Source organism: Phyllobates terribilis, unplaced genomic scaffold (assembly GCF_046119375.1).
Source record: "Phyllobates terribilis strain yellow unplaced genomic scaffold, ASM4611937v1 Scaffold_11__3_contigs__length_659146591, whole genome shotgun sequence".
NCBI classification, from domain to species: domain Eukaryota; kingdom Metazoa; phylum Chordata; class Amphibia; order Anura; family Dendrobatidae; genus Phyllobates; species Phyllobates terribilis.
This window is the reverse complement of record NW_027362771.1, coordinates 603,621,750-603,628,978: the sequence shown is the minus strand read 5'-3', so window position 1 is coordinate 603,628,978 and position 7,229 is coordinate 603,621,750. Positions and strand designations below refer to the sequence as shown.

The following is a 7,229-nucleotide window of genomic DNA, read 5'->3' as shown; positions in this document are numbered from 1 at the left end:
CAGTGTGTAGTATATTACTAGCTGTAGGTTATATACCGTGTGTAGTATATTATTAGCTGTAGGTTATGTACAGTGTGTAGTATATTACTAGCTGTAGGTTATGTACAATGTGTAGTATATTACTAGCTGTAGGTTATGTACCGTGTGTAGTATATTACTAGCTATAGGTTATGTACCGTGTGTAGTATATTATTAGCTGTAGGTTATACACCGTGTGTAGTATAATATTAGCTGTAGACTATATGAGATGTTACTAGCTGTAGGATACGTACTGTATTATATAGTTTTATTTCTGTAGTTTGTAGCATATTACTTGTTGCATGGATTTCTACTGTGTATATTACTATGTCTACAAAAAGAGTAACAAAAAGCGACTCTGGTGGGACTCGAACCCACAACCTTTGAATGACTGCACCAGCTAGAAGTCCAATGCGCTATCCATTGCGCCACAGAGCCTGTTACATGAGCTTCCACTCAGCCAGATCTTCAAGAACTGAGCTGGACCTGCCCAAGGGTGGAGCATGGGTGGAGTAAGGGTGGAGGAGTTTCCTGCTCTCCTCTCCCTCCTCCTCTTGTCTATCATGTATAGAGTTTCTCAGTGCCCTGAACCCTCCTCCCAGAGTCCTGTTCATGCTCTCTATAGTGAGGCTCCAGCTACTTGTTGCTCAGAACCCAGTGGAAATTGTTAGAGAAGTTCTTCTCTGGAGACCCTGGATGCGTACGGGGAGGGGGACGTGGCCAGAGCACAAACTTGTCCCATAGAGCAGAGCTTCTCCAACTTTTGCTACTAGATCTCCCCAGACCAAGAAGATACGTGGACGTCACCATCCATCTGTAGTAGAAGTCCGCAGTAAAATTAAAAATATCTCTAAATTATCCTTTTTTGTTTCGCAAACATAACATTACAACAAGCACAAAATGAGACGATAATGCCAACTACATAATTCTGCAGCCGTAAAAGAAAAATGTTCAGTATATGATCACTTTTATGAAAACGCCCCCCCCCCCATTACCTATGGGGCGCCTCACAGTTTGAGAACCCCTGTTATAGAGAGTGCAGGGGGTCATCGAGGGGACTATAGTCTTGTCCCTATGTGTCCTAGCGAGAGTGCTGAGGGTATACCGGGAACATGGCTGGAGTATGAGAAAGGAGTAGACCCTTCCATTACTTCCTTCAACTCCCCATGTGACTTACAGGGGTTGTCTAGTCAAAAAGAAAAGTTCCCTGTAACCAGTTGCTGGCTGCAGCGGTCAGGTGACTTTAGCAGTACGTCATAGCAAAATCCAAAACGTGCTACTCAAGTCACCTGACCATTGCTGTCAATCACAGGCCGCAGTGGTTTGCTGCTGGTGTGCAGTGTCAGCTCAGGCCACGGGGCGGCCTTCCCGGAATCCAGGTGGGTGCCGGTAGGGGAGTACCAATTGTCTTGTTACTTTTTACAGATTCAAGCACCTGGGAAACTTTTCTTTTTTCCCAGAAAATCCCTTTAATAAACACTGTTAACTGCTCCACAGTTTACCAAGTTTTTCAAGTCAGCTGCCTCAGTGTCACCTTGGACTCTGCCCTGTCCTTCAAAGCTCACACCCAAACCCTCCACCTCCTGCCGTCTCCAACTCAAAACCATTTCTGAAATCTGCTCTTTTCTCAACAGGTCCACGAGTATATACAGGCCTACACCTGATGGTCACGAGTATATATACTCCTACTCCCAAGGGCCATGAGAATATACAGGTCTATACGTGATGGTCACGAGTATATATAGACCTACTCCTAAGGGCCATGAGAATATACAGGCCTACACCTGATGGTCACGAGTATATATAGTCCTACTCCCAAGGGCCATGAGAATATACAGGCCTACACCTGATGGTCACGAGTATATATAGTCCTACTCCCAAGGGCCATGAGAATATACACGCCTACACCTGATGGTCACGAGTATATATAGTCCTACTCCCAAGGGCCATGAGAATATACAGGCCTACACCTGATGGTCACGAGTATATATAGTCCTACTCCCAAGGGCTATGAGAATATACAGGCCTACACCTGATGGTCACGAGTATATATAGTCCTACTCCCAAGGGCTATGAGAATATACAGGCCTACACCTGATGGTCACGAGTATATATAGTCCTACTCCCCAGGGCCATGAGTATATACAGGCCTACACCTGATGGTCACGAGTATATATAGTCCTACTCCCAAGGGCCACAAGTATATACAGGCCTACACCTGATGGTCACGAGTATATATAGTCCTACTCCCAAGGGCCATGAGAATATACAGGCCTACACCAGATGGTCACGAGTATATATAGTCCTACTCCCAAGGGCCATGAGAATATACAGGCCTACACCTGATGGTCACGAGTATATATAGTCCTACTCCCCAGGGCCACGAGTATATACAGGCCTACACCTGATGGTCACGAGTATATATAGTCCTACTCCCAAGGGCCATGAGAATATGTAGGCCTACACCTGAGGGCCACGAGTATATGCATGTCTACACCCAAGGATGATGAATATAAATAGGCCTACACCTGAGGGTCACTATTATATATAGGCCTACACTGAGGGCGACGAATACATACAGGCCTACACCCAAGGGCAATGAATATAAATAGACCTACACCTGAGGATTACGAGTATAAATAAGCCTACATCCAAAGGCCAACAGTATATATAGGCCTACACCCAAGAACGAAGAGTATAAATATGCCTACACCTGAGGGCCACAAATATAAATAGGCCTACACCTGAGAGCCACGAGTAATATCCAGGCTTACACCCAAGGACGACGAATATAAATAGGTCTACACCTGAGGACCACTAGTATACAGTATAAAGTATTTGATACTCTGCCGATTTTCCCCACCTACAAAGAATGGAGAGGTCTGTATTTTTTATCATAGCTACACTCCTCCAATGAGAGACAGAATCTAAAAAAAATCCGGAAAATCTCATTTTATGGTTTTTACATAAATAATTTGCATTTTATTGCATGAAATAAGTATTTGATACAATAGAAAAACAGAACTTAATATTTGGTACAGAAACCTTTGTTTGCAATTACAGAGGTCAGACGTTTCCTGTAGTTTTGGACCAGGTTCTCACACACTGCAGCAGGGATTTTGGCCCCCTCCTCTATACAGATCTTCTCCAGATCTTTCAGGTTTCGGGGCTGTCTCTGGGCAACATTGAGTTTCAGCTCCCTCCAAAGATTTTCTATTAGGTTCAGGTCTGGAGACTGGCTAGGCCACTCCAGGACCTTGAAATGCTTCTTTCAGAGCCGCTCCTTAGTTGCCCTGGCTGTGTCTTTCGGGTCATTGTCATGCTGGAAGACCCAGCTAGGACCCATCTTCAATGCTCTTACTGAGGGAAGGAGGTTGGTTAAAATCTTAAGATACACTACCCCATCCATCCTCCCTTCAATATGGTGCAGTCGTCCTGTCCCCTTTTGCAAAAAAGCACCCCCATAGTATGAGGTTTCCTCCACCAAGTTTCACGGTTGGGACGGTGTTCTTGGGGTTGTATTCATCCTTCTTCTTCCGCCAGACACGGCGAGTGGAGTTGATAACAAAAAGTTCTATTTTGGTCTCATCTGACCCCATGACCTTCTCACATGCCTCCTCTGGATCATCCAGATGGTCATTGGCGAACTTCAAACAGGCCTGGACATTTGCTGGTGTGAGCAGGGGGACCTGGCGTGCCCTGCAGGATTTTAATCCATGACAGTGTAGTGTTTTACTTACGGTAATGTTTGAGACTGTGGTTCCAGCTCTCTTGAGATCATTGACTAGGTCCTCCTGTGTAGTTCTGGGCTGATTCCTGACCTTTCTCAGAATCATCTTTACCCCACGAGGCGAGATCCTGCATGGAGCCCCAGACCGAGGAAGATTGATGGTCATCTTGTGTTTCTTCCATTTTCTAATAATTGTGCCAACAGTTGTTGCTTTCTCACCAAGCTGCTTGCCTATTGTCCTGTAGCCTATCCCAGCCTTGTGCAGATCTACAATTTTGTCCCTGGTGTTCTTAGACAGCTCTTTGGTCTTAGCCATGGTGGAGAGGTTGGAATGTGATTGAGTGTGTGGACAGTTGTCTTTTATACAGGTAACGAGTTTAAACAGATGCAATTAATACAGGTAATGAGTGCAGAGTAGGATGGCTTCTTCAAGAAACACTAACAGGTCTGTGAGAGCCAGAATTCTTGCTGGTTGGTAGGTGATCAAATACTTATTTCATGCAATAAAATGCAATTTAATTATGTAAAGATCATACAATGTGATTTTCTGTTTTTTTTTTTAGATTTTGTCTCTCACAGGTGAAGTGTACCTATGATAAACAGTACAGTCCTCTCCATTCTTTGTAGGTGGGAAAACTTGCAAAATCGGCAGTGTATCAAATACTTATTTTCCCCACTGTATTAAGGCCTACATCTGAGGGTAATGAGTACATAGAGGCCTTAAAAACTGAGGCACAGAGCTTGGATGTTACAGTAAATAGGAACAGTCTCAATATATTACTAGGAAGTGATGGAGGAGCACCAAGGAGGCATCATTACTGTGTGGGGGCACTGAGGAGGCATCATTACTGTGTGGGGGCACTGAGGAGGCATCATTACTGTGTGGGGGCACTGAGGAGGCATCATTACTGTGTGGGGGCACTGAGGAGGCATCATTACTGTGTGGGGGCACTGAGGAGGCATCATTACTGTGTGGGGACATCGAGGAGGCATCATTACTGTGTGGGGGCACTGAGGAGGCATCATTACTGTGTGGGGGCACTGAGGAGGCATCATTACTGTGTAAGGGCACTGAGGAGGCATCATTACTGTGTGGGGGCACTGAGGAGGCATCATTACTGTGTGGGGGCACTGAGGAGGCATCATTACTGTGTGTGAGCACTGAGGAGGCATCATTACTGTGTGGGGACCACTAAGGGGGATCATTACCCTGTGCGGAGCACTAAGGGGGGATTATTTCCTTGTTGGGAGCAGTATGAGGGGATTATTACTGTGTGGGCAGCACTCAGGGGAGATCATTACTGTGCGGGGGCACTGAGGAGACATCATTACTGTGTGGGGAGCACTAAGGGGGATCATTACCGTGTGGGGAGCAGTAAGGGGGGATTATTACCGTGTTGGGAGCAGTAAGGGGGGATTATACTGTGTGGGCAGCACTAAGGGGGGGGATCATTATCTTGTGGGGAGCAAAAGGGGGATCATTACAGTGTGGGGGCACTGAGGAAGCATCATTACTGTGTGGGGGTGTAGCACCCCGAGGACTCGGCTGCTACAGGGGTATTACACCTCAAACCAGAGGTGTGGTATTCCACTCCCGGGTAAGGATGGAGTGTGGGACTGAGCTCAGTAAGCTGCATGCACTACATTCACCCCATTTCCGGGGGACAGATCAATGGTACTAGGTGAATGTGCAGGTACGACAGTGTCTGTCCCTGGCTGGAGTGGGGAGGGGGGAGGAACATCCCAGTAGTGTAGGGGCAGATAGGGGAGGGGCTCTGGGCATAGAGGTAGGAGCCCATTGGGTGCTAGTCACCTGGGCTCACACATAGAGGGAGTATATATGGTGGGCACCATCTAGGACAGGGAGAGTCAGAGAGTTCAGTGAGTTCAGAGAGAGAGCTGACAGGGAGCTGTAGCTCCGGCTGGGGCCAGCTCCAGGGCCAGGCCTGTAGTGGAGAGGAGGAGGAAGAAAGGCCCGGAGACGCAGGACAAGAGGGAACCCTGAGATCCCAGAAGAGACCAAAAAGGGTGAAGGGTTGGCAGTAAAGGGTACCGGATCCCAAGCTGGTGGAGGCAAACCATCCTTAGCCAGGAACCGGAGGTCATGGACAAGTTTTGGCGCGACCCCTCGCCATATCCACCGGGAAGGCACGCCACATAGGGTCAGGAAAACCGGAGAGAGGTTTTGCCCCATAAGGCCCGAGGAAGCTGGACATAGGTGGGTCCCTGGTGAGGACGGCCTGTAGGAAGGACGAGAAGGGAGCTCAGGACCACGCTCTGGACTTGCCTGGGGGTTGGCCGAGTCCCGCACCTGGTGGACGCAGCACGACTCGGGTGGTCACTCAAGGCCGGAGTGACCGGAGCAACACCTGTGAGTAAAAACCCTGAAACTGCATCCCACGTCTCTGTGCCTCCTTACCGCACCATCACTGCCACCATCATCTCTACACTATCTGCCCTGAGGCCGTACCCCTCCCGTTGGGGGTTATACCATCTACCCTGCACAACTATAACACCGGCCTCAGCGGACTGTCCTGCAGCAGCGGCCCTAAAGCTGCATTCAACGGGTGGCGTAGTCGTCCAACATCTACTGCTACTACTCAGCCACTCAGTTTGACTCCCTGGGCACGGACCGGGTCACCGCCACGAGACTACTACCCCCATCTGATCCGGATCCGGGTAAGCTCCCCCGTGCGCGCGATGCCGCGCGAAGCAGCAGGCCCAGGGGCGCGTCAACTTTGGCGTAGTCGGCAGGATTTCGTGCCCGCAACTACCGGGTACTGCGTGCCTGAAGAAAAGTTCATATTTACCGTAAGAAGAAGTCTCCCGCCAGTTCCGGAGGGTCCCCGCCATCGGACGCCATCTCGGGTCGTTTCCCGCCGGTTGCCCGCCATCTGCAGCCTTTTCCCGCCATCCACGGAGTTTCCCGCCATTGGGAGGCGATTCCCGCCATCTGAGACGATTTCCCGCCCTGGCAGAGCGGACGCCATTATGGGCGTGCCAGAGGGTGGCAAGAGACCACCTCCCATCGTGGGCCTGGTCCCAGAAGAGCGCCAAAAGCGGAGACCGCCCCCACCAGCAGAGACTGCAATGATAGAGATGTCCATCAGAGCGAGGGGTCTGCCCCTGGAACTGACAATCACTAAGTTGCCCCGGGACCACCCTCAGTATGGGCGGATCCAGAACAAAAGAGAGAGGATGGGGGCAGCCTGGAGAAGTCTGGAGAGATCGCACCCGGAGATGGAGGGAGAGTCAGGCAGCACTGACCCTGTGGTCAGGAGCCTGTTGCAGGCCGCCACCCCAGAAGGCCTGGTGGAGATCCTGGCACAGCTTCCCAAAGATCGGGAGCATGCACAGATCGCATTGGAGGGCTTGGCTCGGAAGATGGCCCGAGTGCAGCAAGAAGTGCTGGCCGAATGGAGCAGAGAAATGGCCCTGCAGGCTGGAACCCGCCAGCAAAGAACGCCACCCGGGACGAGGA

General features: G+C 49.6%; 1 non-coding gene across 1 annotated transcript; it reads right to left on the bottom strand.

The window, feature by feature from the left end:
• Nucleotides 1–371: 371 nt before the first annotated feature.
• Nucleotides 372–456, bottom strand: TRNAR-UCU (transfer RNA arginine (anticodon UCU)). Its single transcript is given in 2 exon segments — nucleotides 372–407; nucleotides 420–456. It is a non-coding gene; the product is annotated as a tRNA-Arg (tRNA).
• Nucleotides 457–7,229: the final 6,773 nt, after the last annotated feature.